The 16,364-nt window shown below is 41.3% G+C and overlaps 1 pseudogene; it reads left to right on the forward strand.

Moving 5' to 3' along the window:
- Positions 1-181: 181 nt before the first annotated feature.
- LOC137008562 (alpha-2-macroglobulin-like) lies at positions 182-11,310 on the forward strand (annotated as a pseudogene).
- Positions 11,311-16,364: the final 5,054 nt, after the last annotated feature.

Genomic DNA, 16,364 nt, shown 5'->3' on the forward strand with positions numbered 1-16,364 from the left:
CTTGATTGCCTGTGAGTGCGAAATCAACCTGTTCTGATTTATTAAGAGCATTTAAATAACACTGGCAGATGATTCAAAGTTAAGCTGTAAAGCATTTGAACAGTGTGGTTTTTTTTTTTAAAAGTACTGTTGGGTTTTTGAAAGAAACCCTTGATTTCTGTCTAGTCTTGGATGATTACTCTTCATGGCTGTGAGAGAGATTTGTGTTTGGAAAGGGCTCATTTTAGCCCTTTTCCTCTTTGCTGTTGAAGGACAGAAAAAGACGTAAGTACCATGAGTTTTGAAGTGAACAGAAGGGGTCTAATGTCCATGCTGCTTTAGTCTTAAAGATGGCAAAATGACTCCAGTTTAGTTGCATGTTAATGTGCGTTAGTCAGTACTTTAGCCATCTAGTGCTCAAGTGATTAAATATAAATAAGATCCAACTGTTCAACTTTTCTTGTGCTCTTATTTTGACCATGGCAGCCCAGTGTTGCCAAACCTGTGGTATCCATGTGCATGTTTTTTTCTGCATGCTTGTCCCATTGAGAACCAAACCCAATTACTTACAAATTTGATGCTCGAACATACCACCCTACCTGCCCACTCCAACCCACCCCCTGATGGAGAATCACTTTGGGCTAGTTTTGATCTGCAACCCTGTTAATCCAACATCTACATGTTCTGGCCTGATTCCTTTTTGGTCTCAACCTAAATTGTTTACACAGGTCATTCATGGTGACATTCCCTGCAGTGATTGAGTCTGGATCTGATGCCAAATTGTGTGCAAATCTTCTGAATCCACAAGAGCATCTCACCATGACGGTTTCTCTGCTTGATGACAAAAATGGAATGACTGAACTTGTGAACGTGTGCTCTATGATGCCATTTCACCGCTGCTTTGATTTCAAGGTCTGTTATTAGATGCATGTGGCTTTTTCATCTGGCTCGTTTGTTTACTGAATTTCTCTGCAGGCTCCTCGAGTTAATGGAGAATCCGTGCAGAATCTGAAGGTAGAAGTTCAAGGGAAGGTCTTTAGAGCGACCGAAGAGCGGAAAGTCATGTTCAAGTCTTACCTACCTTTGACCTTCATCCAAACAGACAAACCCATCTACAATCCAGGACAAATGGGTGAGCTGTGAACGAATCTTTGGATGAATCTTAAGCTGTGCACACACTTAGTGATTGTAAGGCCAATTATGAATGTAAATTGACGCTTATGAGTTATGACTGATCACACTCAAATGCTTCCAGTCAGAGCCAGTAGTGTTCAGTCTGCGATTACATTCGGTGTTCAAATTCCATGTGCAAGTATGTAAATCTGCTTCAGTCGCAGAAAACGATCGCTGTATGTTAAGCACACCCTGCGTTCCAATGTCCATTACAATTCATCCTAAATAGTATGAGTTTACATTAAGAGTGTCCCAAAGCATAGTATGTTGTAAAGAGTATGCCAAAAGTCCCCGGATGGTCTATTTCCGGTAGATTTTCAAAGTGTGGATCTGTGCACACTATAAAGGCTAATATTGCCCACAACCCACTGCACATTGGATGAGGATACAGTTCAGAACTAACACGAGTAAACTACAAAATATGGCGGATACGCGCGATCGACGCTGAGGTTTGAGCGACTAATAATCAGTTTAATCTGAAATTTATATTTAATGTTATCCGTGTTTTTCATCTGCAAATACCAATGTGGACTTTTATAAAGATCTGAGTCGCCATTAACTTTTAAATGCATCATCATGCATTGAGGAGAGTTCTCCACATGAGAGACCCGCGACTGCATATCAACGTGCTGCATTTCTCTCCGTTACGGTAGGAAATTAACTAAATGCAATGTGGAGGATGTAAGATGATTGACAGGCCAGTTTACGGTGACTGGATGCGACAGAAAAGACGCGATTGTATGACGTGTTAGTATGTCCCAAAGCTTGTCTACTCTTTTGCTACATACTCAAAAGTACTTTTTGTTCACAGAAAGAGTACATACTTTTAGGGTGTAGAAGTAGGTGAATTGGGACACCGCAATGGTCTTAGAATGTTTTGGCTAGTCACTGAATTTCTACACCCAATTCTGGGCACACATTTAATTGCGCTATGAGTTATTGTTTTCAAGTGCATTATGCAACACATATGTTGGTGTTTTCGCAGTGAATTTCAGAGTTGTCACCATGGATGTCAAACTTGTTCCTCTTGATCAGATGGTAAGGTCTAGCCATGAGCAAACCGTTAATTTTTTATATTGCTACATCAATGTTTGTGCTCTTCAATTCTTAATATTTCCCTTTCAGTACAATCTGGTCGTGGTTGAGGTGAGCGTTCTGATGCAAGTGTTTTTAATGGAGCTTTTTGTACTTGATTGATGATTTTCTCTGAGCTGTTGTTTTTAATAGGACAATAATAATAACCGGATTGGTCAGTGGACCAATGTTTCCTCAACGGGGTGGATATTGCAGCTTTCGCACCAGTTGAACTCAGAGGCTCAGATAGGGATGTACACACTAAAGGCTTTTATTGGTGACCGAGAGATCTCCCAGGTTTTTGAGGTGAAAAAATATGGTAAGTTGATAACTCTGTGCAACAGTACAACATATCAGAGGTCTTAATCTGAAGGATTGTTTCTGGTTTAGTTTTACCCAAGTTTGACGTGACTGTAAACGCGTCAGAGACCTACAGTGTTGCAGATGTGGGACTAAAAGTTGAGGCTTGTGCCAAGTAAGTGAGGTTTTTATTTTCTTGTCTTGTGTGTAGTCTATTCTTGATCTTGTGCTTTATCTCCCAGATACACATATGGCCAACCTGTACCTGGTCAAGCATTGGTGGAAGTGTGCCGTGATCCACTTCCATACGTTCCAGACGTGACCCGTCTGTGCCTGAGTAAAACCGCAAAGGTGTGTAACTCCTGCCTTACAGTGGAGGGTTTTTCTTCTGCTTGTGCTTGGCTTAAACGTGACCCTGTTCTCCTACCAGATGAATGCCACTGGATGTGCCTCCTTTACCATCGAAACATCAGTGTTTTTCAACACCAAATTTGAAAATGGTCTTCAAGATTTGTTTGTTGTGACTGTGAATGTCACTGAGGAGGGAACAGGTGAGCTATTGTCTAAACTGAACCAACAGTATGTGTATGGAGGATGTTGACTTGGTGCTTTTTTTTTTTTTCTCCTCAGATGTAGTAATGTCAAAATCTGCAACCGTGTCCATTACATTTGAAGTCGGCAAGGTCACATTTGTGGACCTCCCTGATTATATTGAACCTGGGTCAAAGATTAATGGAAAGGCAAGTAAAATTGTATCTCTTGTCATAACCTTCTCATTGGTTCCGTTTCCTAACCGAGATCTTTCCTGACAGATAACAGTGTCTCGTTTCGATGGGACTCCATTTGTGAGAAAAGCTGTGTATCTCCTTAATGGTAATGACGACAAACCGCTGCTAAATCTGACCACAAACCAGAAAGGACTGGCCACATTCTCTCTCAACACTGCTAATCTTCCTAAAGCAGATCTGAATCTGGTGGTATGATTTGCTCATTTGTGAAATGTAGACTTCTTTCAGTCACTCTTGCAAAAACCCATTGCATTCATTGCTCCCCAGGCTAGTGCGACTCCAGGGCTTGTTTATGGTTCCAAATCACCATACTTCACTACAGATACGAGGATTGTTCGGCTTCTCCAACCTGATTCTCCCAACAACCCATCACTTAGTGAACTGACTATAGTGACGCTTGAGCAGCCACTCAAATGTGGTGCTACCTTTCCAGTGACTGTGAAATAATCCTTTGTTGGGGAGTCTGGTGACTACAGTGCTGATGTTGTCTATATGGTGAGTGAACGTGTAGTTGGTGGGCTTTATTTTTTTGTTGTCCATCTTCAACTTTCCTCTTCTGTCAGGTCTTGTCCAGAGGCGTGATCGTCCTCCATGGATTTAAGACCGTCAAAGTGAAGGCTTCTAATAAAGTCACAAGTGGCTCAGTGTCGTTCCAGCTGTCTGTTGGTGTTGATATGGCTCCAGCAGTGCAGATTCTGGTCTACTGTGTTCTGCCCAGTGAGAATGTAGTTGTTGGTAGTGCATCTTTTGACACGGAAGCATGTTTCCAAAACAAGGTATGTACACTAGCTATTTTTGGCTTCAAGTGGGGAATGGTGACGTGTCCTACAGCATGTGTTGCTCCTTGTTCCAGGTGTCTCTGCAGTTCTCTCCAGCTACAGCTGTTCCTGCTGAGAGAAACGTTTTGACGGTCTCTGCTCAAGCAGGATCTCTTTGTGGCCTCAGCGCTGTAGATCAAAGTGTCTGGATATTGGAGCCTGGAAGACGTCTGAGTCCTAAAATGGTATCAATTTGCAGCTGATTTTAAAGTCCCCCTGTAGTAACACAGTTGGGCTTTAAATCCTTTAAATCCCTTAAGGCCTCTTTGATCATCGTTGACACGACTACTTCCAGTGAAAAGTACTTAATCCTTTAAAATGGCTTGAATGTACACCTTTGCCTCATTTAATATACACTGATCTGACTATGCTAATTATCCCTGCCTCCACTCACTCGCACAAGCTCAGACAAGATCCACCGTCGAGTTACTGAGGTAAACTCTGCACGATGCCATCAGTTTTTACAATGTCAGATGCATAATGGTAATTTTATGATTGGCCTTTTGACTTGGTCATTTGAAAATTGATAATTTGATAATAGGGTAAACAATTGATACCCTTAGAAATGCTTCAAACAGCTCGGAACGTCAGTGGAGATGCATAGTTCATGACATTTGTAATAGGCATCATACACCCGCCATATTGCTAAATCTACATGACTTTTCATATAAATGGGAAAAATATATCAGGATAACATTTAAGACTCCTTGGTTGCAAGGTAGTTTGAAATTACTTATGTTTCAGACAGTCTAGTTTACTATTTTAAGGATGTTAAAACCCCAGATGGACATGAACAAGTTCCTAACCTTTTGACACAGGGGGTCTTTAAATTCTTACTGGACTTGACTGACCTTCAGGTTCAGCTTTAGAATGAAGAATCCTGATTGATTGGACACTTTGTTGTGATTTATACTTAAACTTCCCACTTGAACCTCCTAACTCTTCCATCCAGATAGTGGAATTCTTATTACTTTTTCTATTATGTGATCCTTATTTTATATATATTTTTTGTATTGGGTTCTTCATGTAAAGCACTTTGAATTACCATGGTGTACGAATTATGCCTTGTAGCAGCTCTAGTGTACTCTGTGACTAATATACCAACAACTAATGCGATGTAATGCATTTAGTTCAAGACTCCAGGAACCTGACATTATATTTTTATATTTATTTTTTTTGTCCCTTTTCCCCCTGGTCCCAGGTGTTTGACTTGCTCCCAGTGCGATCACTATCGGGTTACCCATACAGTGTTGAGGATGAGCAGGAGTGTACTTTTCGACCCCGTCGAGCTGCTCGTGCACCTTCTGACTTCATTCTTCCTCCAAATCGTGGCCCTTTTGTTCCTACAAATAAAGCTTACACAACCTTCAAGGTACAAAGCCATTTATGACCATGTAGTCACTGAGGAATATGCAGTCACTGACTTGAACTTGGGCTTGTTTTGATTGTTACCATGACAGAGCCTGGGAATGAAGGTCGCAACAAATCTCGCTGTACGAGCCCCTCCGTGCTGGTGGCATCGGCCCGTCTTGCCAATGGGTTGGTTTATGAAGTTTCATTCAGTAAAATGTGTTTCCTCTTGAACTGTCCTTGAGTTATGGGATGTATTCCAATTTCTTTGCATCTATTGGCATAAGATTAACACCACACTTTGTATATAGTGCATGCAGAAAGTAAGAACTTGTATTTCAGTCAACTAACTGTAGTTCTTTTAGCCTTTGAAAGGCTTGAAGCACCTGACATGGTGGCTGCGGCTGCTCCTGCTCCTCCAGAAGCCAGAAGTGATGGAGAAATGCGCTCTGTTAAAGTAACTGTCAGATCTTACTTTCCAGAAACCTGGATCTGGCAGCTTGTTCAAGTGGGGTTAGTGAAGAATCTCTTGTTGCATCTTGTTTAGTTCTTCTGTTCCCCTTATTTCTCTCTCCTGTACTTTAGAGCTACTGGATCCACACAAGTTCCCCTCACGGTTCCTGACACGATCACCACATGGGAGACAGAGGCGTTCTGTCTGTCCTCTAAAGGTCTCGGTCTGGCTCCTCCTGCTCAGCTGACGGTCTTCCAGCCCTTCTTCCTAGAGCTCTCCCTGCCATACTCCATTATCCGTGGGGAGACTTTTGAGCTGAAGGCCACAGTCTTCAGTTACCTGTCATCATGCATCATGGTCAGTCATGGTCAATTTTTTTTATTTTTTTTAAACCCTTAAATGCATACCTCGGGTCTTTTGTGACCCGGGACATCATTCACTACCCTCCTCGTTCATTTTTTAAAGTTAGACAACCTTCTTGGTATTCCTCAATCAATTCATTATAAAGAATATAACAAGAGAGAAATCATAAAATTATAAGTGCCTATTGTATTTTTTTGTAAAAATTGTATATATTTTTCTCCACAATAATTTGAATCTTAGATGATGGAATAAGTGCAATTCACCTTTATTCCACAAGGTGGCAATGTCTGATACACAATGCTGAAGTGACTACTCATTCAGACAGAAAACGAAATAACATGAAATGGCTCAGTGATTTACTGCAAAGTACTGAACGCCATGAAATAGGACTGTAACTTACTGGATGGATCTGGTGAAGCTGTTAGTGATAGAAATATTGACTTTGAAGATGTTGAAAATGAAATAGTTTTGAGAATGTTTGAGATCGCGAATGGGCTTATATTCGTGACCTGAAACCTAAAACTAGCGTTTTATTTACTGAATGTACTGGGAAATGAGCTCTGACGAGGACAGTGGTGACTGCATAAAACATCTGCTCAGAATGAGCCCTTTCAAGCTCCAAAAGGTAACAAAATATGCTTTATTTTATTCTTCTGTAATTGTTACTCTAATATCAGAGGAGTTTTATATTATCGCGACAGGTAGAAATCCTTCCATGTTAGATACATATTCGGGTCTTTATCGACCCGGATCTATAAGACTGATTGGCGAAACAGTTATGCATTTAAGGGTTAATTAGGGGTGCAACTTAGCCTGACTTCGTCATACTCATATTCTAGGCAGAATGTGAGTCTGATACTGCTCCACTGCACTTGAATTATGGGGCGTGTCTTAACCGAACCAGTAAAAAAAAAAAAACCTCTGCACTCAATTGGATAGACATGCAACCAATCAGAGCAACGCAGTAAGTGACGTATGTTGAACTTAAACCTTTGCCAAATCCCGTTGCAAGGACTGCAAACACATCTTTCCCATCGACAAATGCCTTGATTGTGTGCTATGCATACGACAGTCCCAATCATGGCTTTTAGTGAGTTGCTGTTTGGGCATGAGTGCTGAAGAGCTGAATGAGTACCAGGAATCTGAAGCGCTTTTCTAGTGCCTTTTACTCTAAACTTGTCATGAGATTAATAGTCATAATGTCACGTTTGTAATATAGCCAATTACTACAAAATGATGCAAGTGTATAAGCAAATTCGACTGTTCTGGATGCACTCCCCACAAAGACCCGCTAAAACGCATTGGCAAGTCAGTTTTAGTACAATAGTGTTCTATGCATCACTGTCCCAATCATGGTTATTACTACGCACTAAACTATTACATCTTGGAATAGCACAACACTGAATGAACAAGTGAACTTGATTGTGCTAGTCATGATGACGTACCTCTGTGGGTTTCTATCGGATCAATAACAAATCTATTTTCCATTTATTAGCACTGTGCATCCCTACTTAATGGCTCTGTATAGAGAAGGTAATGGGTCTTTTGCTCCATGTACTGTTTCATTGGCAGGTTAAAGTAACTCCAGCTTCATCCACGGCCTTCACTCTCGGAGCATCTAAGGGGCCATATTCATCTTGTCTCTGTGCTAATGGGAGAAAGACCTTTAAATGGATTCTCACAGCTTCTGTCCTTGGTCAGTTTTGGACTGTCTCTAGTTTTAAAGTGCAAGTGTTACGTCTTGGTTGCTAACTGTCCATCACTGCAGGACCTGTCAATGTGACAGTCAATGCTTCAGCTGAACCGTCCCGTACTCGATGTGGAACTGAGACTGTGACTGTGCCAAAAAGGGGACGTGTTGATGTAGTCACTCGAAGTCTACTTGTCCTGGTGAGTGTTAACCAGCCACCTTGAGTTTGATCATGGAGATCATGCGGTTACTGATGTGGTGTTACTGCTTTCTTTTAGGCTGAAGGAGTTGAGAGGACAAGTGCCCAGAGTTGGTTATTGTGCCCAAAGGGTTTGTTTGCAATCAATGTTTCTCAAACACTTTCTTCTTGTACAGCCAAACATTAGCCTAATGCTCAATGCTAATCTGTTCTATTTGGCTGGCAGGAAATGTTCTTTCTGAAGATGTGACTCTGACGTTTCCAACAAATGTGGTTCAGGGATCAGCCAGATGCTCAGTTTCAGTCCTTGGTAAAGCATTTTCACGGAGAATACTGTTACGTTTTCCAGAATAACTTGTTTCTGATGTGGGTTTTATGCTTGACCTCTTATAGGGGACATAATGGGTCGTGCACTGAAGAATCTGGATAAGTTACTACAGATGCCGTATGGCTGTGGAGAACAGAATATGATTGTTCTTGCTCCCAATATTTACATCTTGCTGTACCTGGAAGTCACTGGTCAACTCACCACAGCCATCCGAGAGACCGCCATTGGCTACCTTCGAAGCGGTATGGATGACCAAATCCTCTTTATATAAATAAAATAAAAAATAAATAAAGACTAAATTCCAAGGCAGTTTAGTCCTGGGGCCCATTTCATAAACCGAGTATACCAAATAACACAGGCTGATTTCAGTAAATCTGATTGTCAGTTGATTTGGTTCAAAATGATCAAACAAACTGATAAGCCTAGCTTATTTGGCAAACTTGTGTTATGAAACGGGCCCCTGCTCTTGCCTCATACAATCCCTTCCTGACCAATTTACATGTAGCTTTTGACCTGAACAGGATACCAAAGACAATTGAACTACAGGCACAACGATGGCTCATTCAGCACATTTGGTTATGATGAATCGAATACATGGTAAGTTTGACAGTTTTTCTCATGTAATCTGTCATGACACCAGCAGTTTGTAATTGTCAGTTTGTCAACTCCATGGCCAGGTTGACTGCCTTTGTCGTGAGGACTTTTGGTCTAGCCAGGCAATTTATCTTCATTGATCCACAAGTCCTGCAGAGTGCAAAGGATTGGTTGATCAGCAAGCAGGGTTCAGATGGTTGTTTCATTCAGCAGGGAACTCTGCACCACTATGACATGAAGGTGCATTACTTGTCTTAAATGCCCTATAACCAATTGGCTTGGTGCGGAGTTCCTGTAAATCAATTTGTGTGTGGGTTGGTTTTTTTTTGTTTTAGGGTGGCGTTGGGGACAGTGTGACCATGACCGCCTACGTTGTTGTATCACTGCTTGAACTAGGCATCCCTGTCACGGTAAGGGCATCTCTAGTTGATGTATGAGCAGCTTGTGGATAACCTTCCTGTTCAGGCTGTCATAATACTTTTTTTTTTTTTTTTTTTTTTTTTTTTAGGATCCTGTCATCACCAATGCTCTGTCATGCTTGAGGCCTGTCGTTGGTAACCTGGGAAATACTTACGCCACTGCTCTGCTGGCCTACTCCTTTAGTCTTGCTGGAGAGGCCAGCACTCGATCACAGCTTCTAAATGCCTTGAACAACAATGCCATTTCTGAAGGTGAAATTTCACTTGCCTCCTGATGTTGCTTCATCAGGTTTTGTCATCAACTTGCTCTCCTCTGTCTTGCCTCTTAGGCACTAAGCTCCATTGGTCTCAGACTTCATCTGGTGATACTCTGGCGGTGGAGATCAGCTCTTATGTGCTTTTAGCGGTTCTCACTGAACACCCTCTCTCAACAGCAACTCTTGGCTATGCTAACCGCATTGTCAACTGGCTCGTGATCCAGCAGAATCCCTACGGAGGCTTCTCCTCCACCCAGGTACCTCCAATGGCCAAACATGAGGTCAATCATTTATGAGTGGAGTTTTTGATCTGGTGCTTGTTTTTAGGACACTGTGGTGGCTCTTCATGCCCTGTCTGTGTATGCTGCTAAAGTGTTCAGCTTGGACGGCTCCAGCACTGTTACTGTACAGTCCTCTGTGGCAGGAGGAGAGTCTTATAGCTTCACCGTGAATCGGGACAACAGGCTGCTGTTTCAGGAGATGCCGCTGAAGAACGTTCCTGGCAAATATAGTGTTAAAGTGTCAGGATCTTCCTGTGTGTCTGTGCAGGTCTGTATCTTCATCCCCCTCAATTTCTGTGTTCGGGCTGATTACAGAGCTCTGAGCCCTCTCCCCGGATGGCACGCCAAATGTTTACCAATTTACCTGACTTGTAAGTGAACTCGTGAATTATCATTTGCTCTGAACTACTGTAGGTTGCATGTTTCTACAACATCCCAACACCCGTTAAAGTCCCCAAAACGCTGAGTGTCGAAGCAAAGGTGAAGGCAGACTGCCAACCACTGGGAGTCAATCTCATTTTGAGCTTCACTGTGATGTAAGAATAGTTTTGGCTTTGTCCTGAAACCAGCTCATGTTTGACTCCTACAAAAGGAACAGGAGCAAGAACAGCTTGACTAAACCCCTTTATTCCTTTTATCACCCTCATTCAGGTACAATGGTGCAAAAGCAAGCACTAACATGGTTATTGTAGACATTAAGCTCCTGTCTGGCTTTACGGCAGATACGTCACTGGTTCGTATGTTGAAGCCAATCAGACTTTCTGAATCTTAAAGCATCTTGGGATGTAACTTATGTAAACAATGGTCTTTTTTTTTCCCCTCAGCTGGGGTCTTCACCCCAAACATTTGCCCCACTAGTGGAGCGGGTTGATGCTGGAGATGATGGTGTTCTAGTGTATCTGAAAGAGGTGAGACTGTATATTGGGGTATTCAGGAGCTGCCATCTTGAGTGCTGTCTATGTACTAATCTTTTCCATCTCTTAGGTTCCCAAAGGCGTCCCCATGACTTACTCTTTGACGCTGAATCAGGTTCTTGCAGTGAATGATCTCAAGCCAGCGGTCATCAAGGTTTATGACTACTATCAGACAAGTATGCTTGTGCCTTTTAATAAGGTTTTGCTCTTGCTAAGTTCACTGAATATGATCCAGCACATTTCCTGTCCCTCTTTTAGGTGATGCATTTGAGACAACCTACATCTTCTCCTGTCCAATATGCCTGCATTGAATAAAATCCATTTTATAAGTCTTTGTTTTTTTTGTTTTTTCAATTGCAAAGTTCTTCAGTTCTAATGACCTGAAGGCACTCAAGCAAGACTTAAAGGGTTTCACTTAGGCAGTGGCTGCCTTTAACTGGTTGAGCTTTCACTTATTGAAGTTAAACCCAAATTAACTAAATACTCCTGCAGCTGTAGTGGATTTCTCAAAGGTGCTTTTTCAAACATTATGCAGAGTAATTGCCTAATCTGTGTAAATAAGGTTATAATTCATAGTTTGGACGGAAAATGGGTTGAAACTAGGATGCACTTTGCAGGTGACATTCACTCATTTACAAAGCTTACTTGGTTATAGACCAATATCTAAATATAGCTAATTTAGCAATACCAAACCAAGAGGAAATGTACAAATACTGGATTGTTTAGTGTGGTCACTCAATGTTCAATTTACCTTCTCATACTTAATTTCTCAGTGTAGATAACTGCATCTTCTAAAATGACAACAGCCTAAAGCTACTGCTGTTCATTTAAGAATAGTCACCTGCTTTTTGGTAACTTTAAGGATTAAGTTATTCAAGCATCAGATGGCTGTTAATGCAGTGATGGGGGCATTACATTTCTAAAATACTCCAACCAATAGGCTTGGTGTTAGACCATTGTTCTAAATCAGTGTTGTAGTGGAGTTGATGTGACTAACTGCCTACATTGTTGAACTGCTAGCTGTCCCCATCAGACATTCAAGTCTGTGACAAGCACAAACTTTTTTTTTTATTGGTGTAATAATGAAGCGGTCCTACATCTCAGTTTTGTGCTTGGAAAACGGCTACATGCCAAAATGTATAGGCCTGAATGCGTGTTTGCAGTCAGTGGGATATTTCCACCGGTCTCTCTGCGAGCACGACGGTTACTGTACGAACTTTAGTGCTACTGATGTCCTCGTCATCCTCAAACAGCGAGACACTGACTGACGGTGCGTTGGCACGAAGTGAACGGGGATGAGCGAGCTTTTTCAGTTCACACACGTGTCCTTTGCAGAAGTTTCTCGTCAAAAAACCTGATGCACAAATTCTCCTTCCCCTTCATATGTCACAATTTAAAATGTACGCTTAACTTTTGCAGTTTAAACTTTGCATCTCACATACTGTATTTCAATGGGGCATCTTGCTTTTTTTTTTTTTAATTAACCAAACTTTAACAACATATAGGCAGATACCTCCAGTGCAGTTGATGATGCTATGAAGTGAAACGCTAAAGGGAGTGAGGATATCATTTCACTTATTTATCAAGGACAATGCACAGAAAAACATTAATCCCAAGTAGAGAGAAGATGCTCTGTACCAGATTTAGCTATTAGCTAATTTCCATCTGTAGTCCTTGGGTAGGTCACTAGATGAACAATTTCTCTAAAAAAAAATTATATATATATATATATATATAGCATACACAAATTTCATAAAAACAATACCCTCCAGAATTAGCACTTCAAAGTTACATTAAATTCATCAGTAAGACCTCCCACTAAAAATACACAATTTCAATTCAACAATAACACTAGCCACTAAAATAGAGTTAACAATATAATCTGTGTCCAGCTCTTATTTGATAAATGATAATATTGACATCAATGTTAATGTTGACATGTCTGTTTGCTCAATAGCCATTGTTTTAACCAATATGAAAAAGTATGAAAAACTTCAAATTTTATATTTTACCTCCCATCCTGAAGGGATGGAGCTAAGACGTGAGAAAGGAAGTGAGGAAAGGAAAAGAGCATGCACAAATAAGAACTGAGAAGCATTTAGGAAAACAGCACGGTAGGCAATATGCATTTAAGTACATAAATACAGGAGGACGACTTTAGTCATTTGTATTTGCCACAATTCCTGCTACCAGCTGGTGGCGCTATGACCAACTAAATTTTGTTGAGTAGATGACTTCAGGTAGGGCACTTATCAAATGTGAAGTTTTAGGCAGATTGGACATTGTATGATTGAGTTACAACAACTTCCTGTTTCGTGATGATAATAGCATGCTTTAGCATTCAGATAAGTGTTGCTAGTATAATTTAGAATGTTTGTAACATGTTTAGCACTGTATAATTTAGTATGTTGCATCACAGTGTTAAAGGATTAGTCCACTTTTAAATAAACTTTTCCTGATAATTTACTCACCCCCATGTCATCCAAGATGTCCGCGTCTTTCTTTCTTCAGTCGAAAAGAAATTTTAACCATAAATGCGCATCTTGAACTAGCTCTCTTCTTCTTCTCTATTAGAATTCTGGCAGTGTAGAAAAAAAATATATTTTTGTCATAATTTCTTAATTTAACTGTTATATATTCAATTAAACTGATTCACTTTTATTAAGGGTTCATGTTTTACATTCATCTTACAATGATTCAGGAAGTGCCAGCAACGCTGCAGGAGGGAAACGCTAGTTAGCATGGTATAACTGGGGGAGGAGAACTTGCTCAATCTTCTGATAGACTTTTATGAACTTAAACATGTTTATACCTTGCAAATAACATTGGAAGGTCAACTTAAAAGCACACATTATCCCATTATTCATTTTATATCAATTTAAAATAGGTGTAGGCTATTGGTGTTTGTGGCAGTTCTCAACACTATTCAAGCTAGTTAACACAGCTTTATGTGGAAATTACTATTGTACAAAACCATAAAAAAATAGAGTATGTGTTTTAAAGGGATCACAACATGAGAAATAAGATCTATAAGGTCTAAGAGTTCTTTTGTATCAGTATACATACTGTAAGTTCCATAACTTTAAACATCCTTGTCATATAATCAAGCTGATTTAAATAATCGAGCTGTAAAAAAAGATTTGTTTGGATCTTAATGTACAAAGATAGTGACATTAAAAGACCAAACTTGGTTTGTACAGAATTTAATCTTTTATTATCACTTAGGCTACAAAAAGGAATGTTAAACGTATTTATAATAACTGGTTTCTATGGGAGGAAAACGCATTGCGATCATATTCATGTTTACTGCATTTTGTCTGTTAATATCTTCAATTAGTACATTAAGCCATGTTAAGCGTTTTTCATGGTAAATGTTTTAGAATGCCCCACATCATCACAACGCTGTCCCCGTCCACTGGGCTTCAGTCACTGTAGTTTCTACATGTGTTTACACTGTTTTTATATTTATAATTATAGTTTATTATCATTTATTTCAGAAACCATGGAAATGAGAAGCATTTACGATCTCCTCCTTGCCCCATGGGAAACTGGTAGTATGTCTCTTGATGTAATCGTAAACTCAATCGTAGCCGTAAACTCGTAAAATCGCAAACAAAATTGTTGGCACCCTTGATAAATATCAAGGGTGTTTCTCTGCTCTCTCCACATCAGTTGTTTAACCCACTCCCTGCCACTGGAGTGGCGGGGAGGTCTGGGCCAGCCTGCTGGCATTGCAGAGACCCGGAGCATTTTGTGGACAGGTGCCCTGTTATGGAGGTGGGGACAATAGTCCGGGTCCCAGATGTCCCACAGGCTGCCCCCGGTCAAGCACCTATCAGGCATTGGTGGATTCAGGATGTAACCAAACCTCGATCCATCAAAGTCTGATACAATCCGGGACATTGGATATAAGCTGCTTGGTTAAGGTGCGGTATGTGCATGGGGATGTGGTGGAATATCCTATCGTGCCAGTCATTATCCAATTTCGGGGCCAAAAGCATAATGTTGAGGTGGCAGTTAATCCGCACCTCCGGCATCCGTTAATAATGCCTCTTGGGGGAAAAATGCACCAGAAGGGTGCCCCTCCCATTAATGCAGGTCCCCTTCGAGAGAATTGGTATAGACCTCATCGGGCCATTGGAGCGCTCAGCGAGAGGACATCGTTTTGCATTAGTCATTGTGGATTACGCAACACAATATCCCGAAGCAGTGGCACTCTGCAACATTTCCGCTAAGAGTGTTGCTGACGCACTGTTTTCTTTAATCTCCCCGGTGGGAATTCCTAAGGAAATCCTCACTGATCAGGGCACGGCGTTTATGTCAAGGACGTTACGCAAACTTTACGAGTTATTGGGCATTAAATCGATTCGTACCAGCGTCTTTCCACCAAAAACAGACGGGCTGGTCGAACGTTTTAATCGCACGCTCAAATTTCAAAATTTCAAATTTTGATTCATAAATTGTGATAAATGGTTGGAACCTCTGTTGTTTGCTGTGCAAGAGGTCCCACGAGCCTCCACGGGGCTTTCCCCCTTCGAGTTACTCTATGGTCGTCAGCCCAGGGGGGTGTTAGACGTCCTAAGAGAAACTTGGGAGGAGGGACCTTCTCAATCTAAAAATGAAATTCAGTATATGCTGGACCTGAGAACAAAACTCCACACTTTGGGGCGGCTCTCTATGGAGAATTTGTTACAGGCCCAGGACAGACAGAGCCGGTTGTATAGTAGGGGGACCAATTTGCATAAATTTTCACTGGGAGATAAAGTGCTTGTACTCCCAACGTCAAGTTCAAAATTACTTAAAGTGGCAAGGACCGTTTGACGTCACACGGCAAGTTGGGGACCTCGATTATGAGGTAATACAGTCCAATAGGAGGGGAGCACGTCAAATTTATCACCTCAATCTCCTGAAAAAAAGGAATGAGGCAGAGGCAGTGATGCTGGCGACGGAGATTAGCGGAGAGGATGATCTCGGGCCAGAGGCGAATATAAAAAAACAATCTCTCGCTCCGGCCCCAGGGGGAGATCATCTCTCGCCCTCCCAGCTCATTGTTTTAACTACATTACAGGCAGAGTTTGCTGACATATTTTCTCCCCTACCGGGCCGTACAAACCTCATTCAGCACCATATCGAGACAGAGTCAGGCGTGGTGATTCGCAGCTGGCCGTATCGCTTACCTGTACACAAGAAAAAAGTAGTTCAGAATGAATTAACTGTAAAGTAACTGGGTGAGCCCAATAGTTTTGGTTCCTAAAACGGACGGCTCAGTGTGATTCTGTGTGGATTATCGCAAGGTGAATGCTGTGTCGAAGTTTGACACATATCCAACACCAAGGGTTGATGAATTGCTTGACCGGCTTGGTACGGCTCGTTTTTCTCGACA

The sequence above is a fragment of the Chanodichthys erythropterus genome, chromosome 3 (assembly GCF_024489055.1).
Source record: "Chanodichthys erythropterus isolate Z2021 chromosome 3, ASM2448905v1, whole genome shotgun sequence".
NCBI classification, from domain to species: Eukaryota; Metazoa; Chordata; class Actinopteri; order Cypriniformes; family Xenocyprididae; genus Chanodichthys; species Chanodichthys erythropterus.